Source organism: Panthera pardus, unplaced genomic scaffold (genome assembly GCF_024362965.1).
Source record: "Panthera pardus isolate Hobbes unplaced genomic scaffold, ASM2436296v1 HiC_scaffold_27, whole genome shotgun sequence".
Classification (NCBI taxonomy): Eukaryota; Metazoa; Chordata; class Mammalia; order Carnivora; family Felidae; genus Panthera; species Panthera pardus.
This window is the reverse complement of record NW_026526843.1, coordinates 90,979,121-90,993,130: the sequence shown is the minus strand read 5'-3', so window position 1 is coordinate 90,993,130 and position 14,010 is coordinate 90,979,121. Positions and strand designations below refer to the sequence as shown.

The 14,010-nt window shown below is 42.7% G+C and overlaps 1 long non-coding RNA gene across 4 annotated transcripts in view; it reads left to right on the top strand.

Annotated features, from left to right (window-relative positions):
- Positions 1-14,010, top strand: part of LOC109248013 (uncharacterized) — a 220,984-nt gene that overhangs the window by 190,383 nt on the left and 16,591 nt on the right. For all 4 annotated transcript variants that reach the window (XR_002071902.2, XR_002071901.2, XR_008418302.1 and 1 more), the window contains one exon: positions 337-1,096. This is a non-coding gene — a long non-coding RNA (uncharacterized LOC109248013). The remainder of the gene's footprint in view (positions 1-336; positions 1,097-14,010) is intronic.

Sequence of the window (14,010 nt, the reverse complement as noted above, 5' to 3'; positions counted from 1 at the left end):
TTTGAAAAAAATAAATAAAAATCAGCGAAACGTTCTTAGCTTGGTGCAGTGATTTTACTCATGCAGAAAAATGTAAAGGTAAAGAGGAAACTACGAGAGCAAACCTTTGTGCTCCCCGGGTCTCCTGGGAAAGCAGGGCAGGCAGGGCTCGTGCGCACGAGGCAAGAGCTGCTTTTGCAGAAATGGAAACGCTCCCCCGTCTTTGCTTCCTCATGAAGCTGCTTCATTATATTTTCAGGCGAGCGAGTCATGGGTTCCTGGTGCGCTGTGCTGTCTTTTTCAATTAATGCTTTTCACAGAAGTTCAGGTTTTAAACATCTCCCCCTCTCTTCCCAGGTCGGTTACATTTCCCAGAATGGTTCCCAGCGCTGGAGATAATTCCTTTTCGGAGAACCTACATTTCTCACCTGCTGATTGCAATTAGCCACTGCCAGCTGGGGCCTGGTGTGCAGCTGAAAAGCTAACAAGAAGTGGAGACCACGCGGAACCCAGACAGGGCAGAGGATGTGAATAAATACGGAATGGTGCCCGTGTTTATGAGTCGCTCCGCTGAATTCCAGGTTTCCCCGACCCTCTGGATGGCCCTCCCTCTTCCGGCTCTGTGCTCCCCGCCCCTCCCCTACCAATTTTTTTTTTTTTTTTTTTTTTGTCTCTGGGTCTGTAGCCTACGTTTAACATCACAGTCACGAATTTACCACTAAGTACATTTTGTTAGGCAATAAACAGCCTCGGAAGAAAAATGAAATCGGACTAGGGCTTCTGTTCCAATCATGTTTGTGAGCTGTGCTGGAATCAGGCAGGCCCTGCACGCAGGTCTTAGAGCTAACCTTGAATATGAGGACTGGCAGGGCCTGGAGAGGCCTTCAGGATCACCTCATCTGAACCCCTCATTTTATGCATGACAACATGAAGTCCCAGAGGGAGAGCATGACTTTTCCAAAGTCTTAGAGGAAGTCACGGGGCTGGATGAAGTCCATGTCTCCTGATGGCCAGCTCAGGACTCTAACCACTGAACTGTCTTGGCTTTGATCATCGTGGACAGCCAACTTCTAGAGTTTGTGAGGAAAGCATCAAGGACGTTGCCAAGAGTTGGAAGGTAAGTCTCTGTTGGGCAGTGTGGTCTCCAACCCAAGGACACACTTGTTTCTTTCCTCATGGTCGGGGCCTGGCCCCAGTACCAAGGTTATGCCCCTGGCCAGTGTCATCCAGGGTGGTACCCACGTTCCCATGGCTCACCTGATGCCCTGCCTGGTCCCTAAGGAGAGAGTGCTCGGCCTTTGTGGCTGTTTTGGGTTTGTACCGCAGGCAACCCAGACAACAGACCATCAACCAGCGGGAGATTAGCCGCTGTCTCTGCTAGCTTCACAGTGTAAATGGAGGAGGCTGGCCTGGTGCAGCTGTATATCTGCTTGGTGGGAGCAAGCCAAGTCCTTCCCGGCCCTCCCCCGCTACTTCCACTCAGGGGGTCAGGCATTCTTGCCCAACTCACTTTCCGCTGTGAGAGGCTGCCTTGTGGGGTTTAGGGCCAGACAGTGAATAGGCTTCCAGGCAGCAGGCAGTAACCAAAAATGCCCGGACTGTGGACTCGAACCCCAGCTCTGGTCTACAGTGGGCACGTCTCCCAGCCCGTTTCATCATCTGAAACTTGGAGAGTCATAACGCGTGGCTCATTGGGCTGGCTGAGAGGATGAGGGAAGGTAATGCAGGTGGAAGTAGCTTCTCCAGAAGCGTTCACTTTCCTTTGCTCTAGCGCTGTCTCTAGTTTACAGAGGAGGAAAACTGAAGTCAAGGAAGGTAAAGTCCCTTCCGTTGCCTCCAGCCACCTACTCTGTCTCCTGTGAGGCACTCGGGGAAGAAACCACGACTTTTACTAACACAAAGTCCATTCCCCGAAGAGAAGTGATTCTCTGTGCTGGTAAATGTTCAACGACTAGCTGGAGAGAACGGGAAGGGGGAGGGAGGAAGTCCTGACTTGCAGGGTGGTTGATTTTTATTTGGAGATAATTGCAGATTCACATGCAGTTGTAAGAAATAATGTAGAAAGATCCCCTGCACCTTTTATCCACTTCCCCCCAACGATAACATCTCGAAAAACTGCCGGACAATATTGCAACCAGGATATTGACATGATATAATCCACCAGTCTTTGTATTTCGCCAGTCTGACTTGCGCTCATTTGCCTGTGTGTGTACTTAGACCTGCTCAGTTTCACCGCACGTGTGGGTGTGTGCATGCATCACTCAGTCAAGACACAGGGCCGCGCTGCCCCCACGGGGTCCCTCTGTTGCCCTCTTTACTCCCTCCTGCTCTACCGCCATCCTTAGCCCCTGACAGCCTCGAGTCCGTCCCCCATTTCTAAAGTTTTGTCATTTCCCAATATTATATAAATGGAATCCAATGGTATGTAGCCTTTGAGATTGGCTTTTTTCCCCCACTTGACACAATTCTATCAAATTTGATCCAAGTTTTTACATATATCGGTAGTTCATTCTGTTTTACTGCTGAGCAATATTGTATGGTATGCATGTGTGACAGTTTGGTTCGACGAGTCACCTGTTAAGGGACGTCTAGGCCGTTCACCCGTTTTGGCCTTTACGTAGAAAGCTACTATATCCATATTCAGGCACCGGTTTTTGTGTGAACATCACTTTTCCATTTCTTTGGAAATTCTGCACTCTGCCCAAGAGTGCGATTGCTGGCTTGTATGGTAGTTGCATGTTTACTTTTATAAGAAACCGCCAAATCATTTTCCAGAGTAACCGTACCATTTTATATTCTCCGCAGCAATATGTGACTGATTCATTCTCACTGCATCCTGGCCACTGTTTGGTGTTGTCACTATTCTTCATATTAGTCATTCTGCTAGATGTGTCATCATATCTCATTGTGGTTGTTTGTTTGCATTTTCCTAATGGCTAAGGAAGCGGAACATAGACTCACGTGCCTCTTTTCCGTCTGCGTATCCTCTGTAGTGAAATATCTTTGTGTCTTTTTTTTAATTAAATATAATTTATTGTCAAACTGGTTCCCATACAACACTCAGTGCTCATCCCAACAGGTGCCCTCCTCAATGCCCATCACCTGCTTTCCCCTCTCCCCCATCAACCCTCAGTTTGTTCTCAGTATTTAAGAGTCTCTTATAGTTTTCCTCCCTCCCTCTCTGTAACTTTTTTCCCCTTCCTTTACCCCATGGTCTTCTGTTAACTTTCTCAAGATCCACATATGAGTTTTGCTCCTTTTCTAATTGGGACTGTTAGGTTTTGTTACTGTTGAGTTTTGCAAGTTCCTTGTATATTCCACATACTAGTTCTTTGACTATGATACATGGTTTGCAAATATCTCTCCCCAGTATGTACCTTGTCTTTTCATCCTGGTAACAGGCTGTTTTTCAGAGCAAACATTTTTAATTTTGATGAGGTACAATTTGTTAATTTTCTCTTTTACTGATTCTGCATTTAGTGTCAAGCCTAAAATCTCTTTTCCTAGCCCTAGATCACAAAGATTTTTCTTCTTTTTTCCTCCTAAATTTCTCAAAGTTTTATGTTTTACAGTTGATTCATGATCCATTTTGAGTTAATTTTTATATAAATTGTAAGGTCTGGGTTAAGGTTCTTTTTTTTCCCCCCTATGGATGTCTAATTGCTCTGGCACTGTTTGTTGGAAAGGCCATTTTTCTCCATTGAATTACCTTTGGACCTTTGTCAAAAATTAGCTGGGCATATTTGTGTAGGACTATTTCTGGGCTCTCTATTCTGTTCCATTAACCAATATGTCTACTTATCCACCAATACCACTGCCTTGATTACTATAGCTAAATAAAAACTTTAATATTCAGTAGAATGATTCCTCCCTCTATCGTTCTTTTTCTAGATTCTTTGCCTATTCAAAGGCTTATGCTTTTCCACATACATTTTGGAATATAATTGTCTGTGTCCACAAAAACCTTGTTGGGATTTTAATAGGAATTGCATTAAACATGTATATCAAATTGGAGAGAATTGATGCTTTTACTACGTTGAGTCTTCAAATCCATTTTTTGGAATGTCTCTCCATTTATTAGAGGTCTTCTTTGACTTCTTTTACCAGTTTTGATTTTTTTAAATGTTTATTTATTTTTGAAAGGGGGAGGAGAGAGAGGGAGAGAGAGAGAGAGAGAGCAAGCCTGAGTGGGGGAGGGACGGAGAGAGAGGGAGACACAGAATCCGAAGCAGGCTCCAGGCTCTGAGCTGTCAGCACAGTGCCCGACGTGGGGCTCCAACTCATGGACCATGAGATCATGACCTGAGCCGAAGTTGGACACTTAACCAACTGAGCCACCCAGGTGCCCCTCTTTTACCAGTGTTTTATAATTTTCAGCATACAAACCTTGTGCATGTTTTGTGAAGTGTATACCAAAATATTTCACTTTCTCTGATGTGAAGGTAAATTGTATTGTGCCTTTTTGAAATTTTCCACATGCTCATGATTAGTATATAAAATGCGATTGATTTTTGTGAGTTGATCTTATATTCCCTAATCTTGCTGAACTCACTTATTGGTTCCAGGAATGTTTTTTTTCTTTTTTCTTAGATTCCTTGGGATTTTTTACATAGACAATCTGAAAGTGGGGACAATTTTATTTCTTTGTTTCTTCTCTTTGTGTCCTTTATTTCTTTTTCTTGCCCAGGGCACTGGCTAGAACTTCCTGTACTCTGGTGAAAATGAGGAGTGTGAGTGATTATCCTCACTTGGTTCCTGATCTTGGGGGAGTGCATCCATTTGCCCACCATTTAAGTACGATGCTGGCTGTGGTTTCTGTATTTTTTTTTCTTAAGTTTCTTTATTTATTTTGAGGGGGTGGGGAGAGGGGCACAGTGAGAAGGAATCCCAAGCAGGTTCTGAGCTGGTGGTGCGGTGCCTGATGCAGGGTTCGAACCCAAGAGTTGCTTAACTGACTGAGCCACCCAAGCGCCCCTGGCTGCGGCTTCTCGGAAGGGCTCTTTATGAGGCTGAGGTAGTTCCTTCTATTTCTTATTTGCTGAGAGTTTTTATCATGAAGAGTGTTGCATTTTCAAATGTTTTTTTTTTTTCTGTTTCCGTTGATATGATCATATGATTTTTCTTATTTAACTTGTTAATACGCTGGTTTACATTGAATAAGTTTTGAATTTGGAACCACCTTTGCATTCTTGGAATAAATCCTACTTCATCGTGGTATAGAATTTTTTGTATACATTGTTGGATGGTGTTTGGTGATGTTTTGTTGAGGACTTTTGTTTTTAAGTTCCTGAGACATCGTAGATACGTAGTTATCTTTTTCTCTTGTACTGTCTTTTCCTGGTTTTGGTATCAATATAATACATGCCTCCCAAAATGAGTTGACATGTGTTACTTCCTCTTCTATTTTCTGGAAGGTATGGGGTAAAATTTGGTGTTAATCTTCTTTTAAGGTTTCGTAAAATTCTCCAGTGAATCCACCTGGACCAGTGAACTTCTTTTTGAGTTTAAGTTATAAATTCTATGTGTTTAATGGTTTAATGGTCTATTTCATCTCCATTGAACTTTGCTAATTCAGGTTTTTTGGGAAATTGGTCTATTTATTCTAAGTTGTCAAACTTATGAGAGTAACGTTGTTTGTTGTATTCCTTTATTATCCTTTTGATGGTTGCAGGATCTATACCAATACCCACTCTTGCATTCCCGATATTAGTGATTTGTGTCATTTTATACGTCAGTCTTGCTGGAGCTTTATTGATTTTTTTTTCAGAGAACTGGCTTTTTGTTTCATTGATTTTTTTTTCTGTTGTCCTGTTTCCAATTTTGTTTACGTCTGCCCTTATTTTTATTATTTCCTTCCATCTTCCTGCTTTGGCTCTACTTTGTTCTTTTTCTAGCCTTTCAGAGTAGGAACTTGGATTATTGATTTGAGATCTTTCTTCTTTTTTAATGGAAGCACTTAGTGCTATACATTTCCCTCTCAGTAATGCTTTAGCTGAATCCTACAAACTGTGCTATGTTGTATTTTAATGTGATTTGTTTCTATGTTTTTAAATCATTTGGAGACTTCCCATGGGGCCCATGGGTATTGCTCAGTAGTGTGTTGTTTAATTTCTAATTGTTTTATTTTCATTGTTCTGTTATTGATGTCTACTGTGATTCCCTTATGTTTGGAGAACATATTCTAGGTTGAGGTTTATTGCATGGCCCTTTAGCCATTCTTTAAATGTAGGTTTACCAGCAGCTCATTCTCTTAGTTTTCCCTTGTCTAAGAAATGTCTTTATTTCCTCTTCATTCCTAAGGGATAGTTTCACCAGCTACAGAATTCATGGTTGATAGCTCTTATCTTTCAGCACTTGAAAGGACATGAGCCCCTTCCTTTTGGCGGACCTTGTTTCTGATGAGAAATCCACTATCCCTTGAATTGTCATTCCCTCTAGTTAATGCATAATTTTCCCTTGGTGGCTTAAGAAAATTGTTTTGGGGGTGCCTGAGTGGCTCAGCTGGTTGAGCATCTGACTCTTGATTTTGGCTCAGGTCATGATCCCAGGGTCGTGGGACTGAGCTCTGAATCGAGCTCTGTGCTGAGCATGGAGCCTACTTGGATTCTCTCTCTCTCTGTCTGTCTCTCTTTCTCTCTCTCTCCCTCTCCCTCCCTCTCCCCCTCTCCCTCTCCCTCTCCCTCTCCCTCTCCCTCTCCCTCTCCCTCTCCTTCTCCTTCTCCTTTCCTCCCTCTGCCTCTTCTGGATTCTGTAGGTTTAGGTCTTCCGCCAATTTGAGAATTTTTCAGCCATTCTTTCTCCAAAACGTTTTTAGTTCTACATTCTTTTTTCTTTCTGAGATGCTGATGAGACAAATGTAAGATTTTTTTATTATTCATATTGTCCCTGGAGTGTTCTTTTTTTTCAGTCTGTTACTCTGTTGGTCAGATTGAGTAAATGTTATTGATCTTTTATCAAGGTCACCAATTCTCTCTTCTGTCGTCTCCACTCTACCATGAGCCCGTCTAGCAAGCGTTTTGTTCAGCTGTTGTCTTTTTCACTTCTGTAATTTCTATTTAGTACTTTTTTTTTTAAATTTTTAATGTTTATTTATTTTTGAGAGACACAGAGACAGAATGCAAGTGGGTTGGGGCAGAGAGAGAGGGAGGCACAGAATCCGAAGCAGGCTCCAGGCTCTGAGCTGGCAGCACAGAGCCCGACACGGGGCTCGAGCTCACAAACTGTGAGATCATGACCTCAGCCAAAGTCGGACGCTCAACCGACTGAGCCACCCAGGCGCCCCTTTGCCTAATTTTTAAATCTATTCTGCCAGATGCTCATCCAAAGTTAGCATTGATTGAAATAATTTCTGGTCAATGCATCTTGATCAAACACATATTTTGTTCATCAAACAAAATATAATAGACCCCAATAGGAGACACAGTGTGAGGTCAGTGAGAGATTCCTTATTTATACCTGGTAGAGCCTTACAATTCAGCTATTTTTGATATTTCAAACCCACAGGAATGTATAAATAATAATATAAAATGAACACCTGTAGACCCACCACACTGAAAAGATTCCTTTTCTGAGCAGTAACTTTAATTTTTTTTTAATTGGTTTCTGGTTCTGAGACAAGATAGCATAGACTCAATTTTCCCTCTTTTTCCTCTAAGTACAACTAAATACCCTGGACATAATTCAACAGACAATAATAAAACAACTCTGAATTTTGGATAGAAGACAGAATAGTTAGGGACCCCAGGACTTGAAGAACAATATTGTGGTAAATCCCTGGGTTTTCTTCCTTCCTCCCTCCCTCCCTCCCTCCCTCTCTCTCTCTCTCTTTCTTTCTTTCTTTCTTTCTTTCTTTCTTTCTTTCTTTCTTTCCAGGAGAAGGGAGGCCCACCAAATACTTAGCTGGGAGACCCACACCCAGAGGCGGTGGCAGGCCCATCTACTCAAAGCAGTGACATCAGCAGAGCTTGGGAGGCTGACCACATCCAACAACAGAAGAGGGCCCATTCTGTCCACCAGAGGGACAAGAGTGGGTCCCTAGCGGACCAATACCGCACCCCATACCAGCCAGCAACAGGGAAACATTTACACAGGTGTCAATGGGGCTAGCATGCTCCATCCATGTTTTCCAGCCATCCACTCAGAGGCAAGGTGATCCAAGGTTAATGACACCTCACCCTCCACCTAATGGTAAAGAGTCACCCAGATGTATGGCTCCTGATCCTCTACTCAGGATCTAAAAGGCTGGCTCTTCACTCCCCCAGAGGCACCTACAAGAATAGAACAGGAAACCAAATGACACAGGTGGCCAGTGAACAGGCCAATGGTAACACTCTCCTTCTCATAGGTCTGGAATCCCTGACATCCCACCTAAGAATACTGAGAGGCCCAGGGAAATGTTGTTCATCATCATGAATGGCCCTAGCAGGGATCTAACAGCAGCTCAAACAGAGCCAGATGAATGAAACATACCAGAATATCATTCATTGCAAGGGCTCAGAAAACTAGACTGTCATTGGACCTAAAAGCCAAAAAAGTAGGACAGAACTAGCAAGCTAAACCCAAACAGGGCAGATGTCTGCTAATATAAAAGATTTAAATACAGTCTCCTAGATAAAACCCCACGTGTCCAAAATAAAGGAAAAAAAAATTACTCATCATACTCATACCCGGGAAAATCACAAGGTGGATTAGAAAGATAATCAACTGATACCAACAAGATGAATCAGATTTTGGAATATCAGACAAAGATTTTAAAGCAGCCACCATAAAATGGTGCCAAGAAATCATTATGAATTCTCTTGAAACAAATAAAAATATAAAACCACAGCAAAGAAGCAGTAATTATTTAAAAAGTACTAAAGTACTAAATACAAACCTACAGTTTGTAGGTTCAAGCCCTGCGTCAGGCTCCGTGCTGACAGCTCAGAGCTTGGAGCCTGCTTCAGATTCTGTGTCTCCCTCTCTCTCTTTTTCCCCCTGCCCTGCTTGTTCTCTGTCTGTCTGTCTGTCTCAAAAAATAAATAAACATTAAAAATTATTTTAAATTAGGCAAGGAAACGTAGTCCTCAGGCCTAGGAGCAGGGCTGCACAATCACGAGTTCTATGTAGAAGTAACCACACCTTTTAAGGATCACTTTAAAAAGCAATGCAGTGAGTGGTTACCTTCAGAGATAGTAAACCAAACTTATAGAGTGAATTAAAAAAACAAACAAACAATTGTCCTAATATGAGGATGCAAACTTGATGCTTCCAGTGACACCATTATACATCAACTATCTCAACTTTGAGGGAAATGAGGATAATGTGACCTTAAGAACTGCATTCAGGGGCACCTACGTGGCTCAGTCAGTTAAGCGTCCAACTCTTGATTTCTGCTCAGAGCATGATCCCGGGGTTCCTGAGTTCAAGCCCCACATTGGGCTCTGTGCTGACAGTACAGATCCTGCTTGAGATTCTCTCCCTCTCTCCCCCTGCCCCTCCCCCACGAGTGCGCTCTCTCTCTCTCCCTCCCTCTCTCTCTCTCTCTCAAAATTAATAAACTTTAAAAATAAAACTACATTCAATGCCTCAAATGTATCCCTAAGTAATTTCTTTTTTGTAAATGTTTATTTATTTATTTTTGAGAAAGAGAGTGTGAGAGTGAGTGGGAGAGGGGCAGAGAGGGAGAGAGAGAGAGAGAGAGAGAGAGAGAATCCCAAGCAGGCTCCCCACAGCCAGAACACAGCCCGACTCAGGGCTTGAACTCACAAACTGTGAGATTGTGACCTGAGCCGAAATCCAGAGTTGGATGTTCAATGGAGGAACCCAGGTGCCCCCCTCAGTGATTTATAAGAAAGTCACTGACATCAAAGATGCATGATCAGTATAAATACAATTGTTTCACAGGGAGAAAGCGTTTTCAATTAATACTTCATTTTATGTAAAACATGTTTGTCCATATGAATATGTAATGTTATTAGAAAATTAAATAGCGTAAGCAAACCTTTCACTCTTCCATCTGTATCTTTGAAAGTTTGTGTATTCAAGGTGATCAAAACATTGTTTTTAATTTATTTTGAGAGGAAGAGAGAGAGCATGCGAGTAAGTGGGGGAGGGGCAGAGAGAGAGAGAGGGAGAGAGAGAATCCCAAGCAGGCTCTGCACTGTCAGCACAGAGCCCAATGCAGAGCTCGAACTCACAAACCGTGAGATCATGACCTGAGCTGAAGTCAAGAGTCAGATGCTTAACTGACTGAACCACCCAGGCACCTCAATCTTTACAAAAAAAATTTTTTTTAATCTTTATTTTTGAGAGAGAGAGAGAGAGAGAGAGAGAGAGAGAGAATGAGTGGGGGAGGGGCAGAGAGAAGGAGACACAAAATCTGAAGCGAGCTCCAGGCTCTGACCTGTCAGCACAGAGCCCGATGCGGGGCTTGAACTCACAAACCGCAAGATCGTGACCTGAGCTGAAATTGGACGCTTAACCGACTGAGCCACCCAGGTGCCCCAATCAAAAAATCTTTTTAAAAGGTCTTTCCACTTGGAAATTTGGAGGTTACATTGTATTTGGTATAGACTTATATATAATTATTTTGGTATTTCAAATGCTCAGAAAACTACAGTTGTGAGCCCACTACCCAGATTATGAAATATTAACCTCTTGTCATATTCACCACATAATTTTTTAATTTTTTTTTTAACGTTTATTCATTTTTCAGACAGAGAGAGACAGAGCATGAACAGGGCAGGGGCAGAGAGAGAGGGAGACACAGAATCTGAAACAGGCTCCAGGCTCCGAGCTGTCAGCACAGAGCCCGGGGCTCGAACTCACGGACCGTGAGATCATGACCTGAGCCGAAGTCGGACGCTTAACCGACCGAGCCACCCAGGTGCCCCCACCACATAATTTTTCAAAAGAAAGTCCACAGTACAAGCCCTCTGTGTGCCGTATTTCTGTCCCATTCCCTCCTTCCTTTCCCCAGAGACAGGTGTTCATTTACATGAATGTCTAATATGATTGCACACGGATATGAATCTGAGAACAACACTTAGAATTGTCTTGTGAATTTTAAAACATTACACAAACAAAATCATGCTGCATATATCATTCTGCAATACTGATATATTTGAAGTTATTTTTATTATCTTACTTTGTGTTTTCTGCTCCCTACACTTTTTTTCTCCTTTCCAACTGTCTAATAGACTGGAAAAAATAATTCTCTGTTTTATTCATTGCCAGTTTGGAAACTATGTGTTGTATTTCTATCTAATTTCGCTAGTTATTCTTACATTTTAAACATGCATATTTAATTATAAATGTTTTTTCAAAGTCCAAAGCTATTTAATGTATCTATTCTTCTCCCCCTACCTTTAACTACCCTCCATAGCCTCCTGAATTTCTGTTATTTTGTCTAAAATCTTAATCCCATCCTTTTTAAAACACAATTCATGGCTCACTCTTTCTTTCTTTCTTTCTTTCTTTCTTTCTTTCTTTCTTTCTTTCTTTCTTTCTTTCTTTCTTCTTGAGAGAGACAGAGAGAGAGAATGCAAGCAGGGGAGGGACAGAGAAAGAGGGAGAAAGAATCATAAGCAGCCTCCATGCCCAGCATGGAGCTAGATGTGGGGCTCAATCTCACGAGCATGAGATCGTGAACTGAGCCGAAATCAAGAGTCAGACACTTAACTGAGCCACCCAGGTGCCCTTATGGCTCTTATTTTTTAAGAGTTAATTAAGGAGTTTAATAGTTAATTAAATTTACTATTCTATATTATTATTATTTTATTTCTTTGTTTACCAGTTTCTGGTAGCCTACTTCTCCTGGTTTCACTTTTCTGCTTATTAAAGGATACACTTTAATTGTTCAGTTAGTAAGTATCTGAGGGTCTTTTATTTTTGAAAATGTCTTTATTTGTCCTCACCTTTAAATGGTATTTTTACTGCAGTTGAAGACCTAGGTTGACAATGATTTTTCCTTAGCAGTTGGAAGATGCCATTGTCTTCTATCATCTGTCACTGTACGTTTAATACTTTTTCTTTTGACAATAGTTTGTCTTTTCATTCTTGTAGCTTTTAACATTTTCTCTTTGCCCTTGATATTCTGAAGTTTCAATGTGGTAAATTTAGATTTGTTTTTATTCCTAGTGTTTAGAATTTGGTGTAAATTTTCATCTGAGTCTTTTCTATCTTTCTCTAAACAGCATAATTCTGGAATATGATGTTCCTTCATTTTGAACTCCAATAAGATGTATATTAGAGCCCCTTGGGGCGCCTGGGTGGCTCAGTCGGTTAAGCGTCCGACTTCAGCTTAGGTCACGATCTCACGGTCCGTGAGTTCGAGCCCCGCGTCGGGCTCTGGGCTGACGGCTCGGAGCCTGGAGCCTGCTTCCGATTCTGTGTCTCCCTCTCTCTCTGCCCCTCCCCCGTTCATGCTCTGTCTCTCTCTGTCTCAAAAATAAATAAAAACGGTAAAAAAAAAAATTAAAAAAAAAAAGATGTATATTAGAGCCCCCACTCAGTCTCTCAACCCTTTTCATTATATCCTTTTATCTTTGGGTTGTGTACTTTATAAATTATGCAAGACTATCTTCCAATTCCCTCATTTTCTCTTTGATTAAGTTCATAGTTCATTCAACAACCATTTCCTGGGTGGTTTATTACGTGTCAGGTACTATAGCGGGCGCTGTAGTGTTGTTATAGATGAAGGAGGTAGAACCTTTGATGAACTCGTCTCGTCAGGAAGAGATGCAAGTCAAGAAACAGTATCATGTGATGTCTTAGTGTTATGGCAAAACCATGGTGTTCCCTGAGTACCGAGGGTGGCTACCCAGAAATCAGAAAGGGCCACCTTAGGGAAAAGCTGTCCCTGCTGAAGCTGGCAGGCCAGGTAGAATTTTGCCAGGTGCATAAAGGGATGGAGGCACGTGGCTGTCGAAGAGAACAAGTGTACACAGAAGAGCCGGAACTTCTGTGGCTGTTAGCAGCTGGAGAAGTGGCAGGGAGAGATCTAGGGGAAGGGTGAGAGATTATGCTGGGGAGGGGAGGTAGGCAGGGGGCAGATCAGGAAGCGCCTTGTGCACTCTGTTCTTGACAGTGACTTTGTCCTGAAAGCGGGAGGGAGTAATTGAGACGCGTTAAGCAGAGGAGTGGCGTGGTTAGATTTGGATTTTAGGAATACCACTCCAGATTGCAGGAACTTGGGGCTGGATGCAGGAAATGAGGAGCATACGGATTCGGGCGGTAACTAGAGACACCAGACAGGATGGCATGTGGGGGAGAGATGCTCGGAGAGCAGACGTGATCGAGAGAGAGGTGATGGAGAGGCCGAGGGCTCTGAGGAAAGGCAGGAGGCGACGACAATGGACAAGTGTGGGGATTTTGTGATTTGGGTGGATGGGAAGTGGCCTCCGGAAATATGAAGGAGGAGGAGATATACCGGGAGGATAGTAGGGGGTGATAATAAATAGAGGTTGAACCGCGTTAAATTCTAGGAGCTTGAGGGTTTCGCAGATGAAGGTGTGAACAGTAAGTAGATGTGAAACTCACGAGAGAGCTGTTACAGGTGTATGGAGAAGGCTGTCACTAACACGGGCTTCTTGCATATATGTGTGTTGTTCGAATCGCCCCATCGATAAAAGCAAATGTAGAATGTTTGTCCATTTCCCATATATCATCCTTCTCACAGAGAAAGGCCCTAGATTGCCACCATTACTGAGGAAAGAAGGTGATAGGACATGGAATCATTGCTTCCAGGAAGAGAAGACTCGAGACGGTCTTCCCCCCACCCTCTCTCTTGGAATGCAGTGTGATTCCATTATTCCACAGTCCCTGTCTACGGTCGCATGGGGCCCCTCCTCCTTCACACTACCACGTGTGGCAAAAATGCCTGCCATAAACCCAGTTAACTTATAGCACAGGGCCCTGCCTTATTCCCCAAGTGCATCCTACTGCATGTGAAAAGCACAGAGAGTGGTAACCAATGTGTTTGAGGTCCACTAAACAACAAAAAAGAAACATACTTTGATTAAGGAATGAGCTTCAGGTTAGGCAACAAGA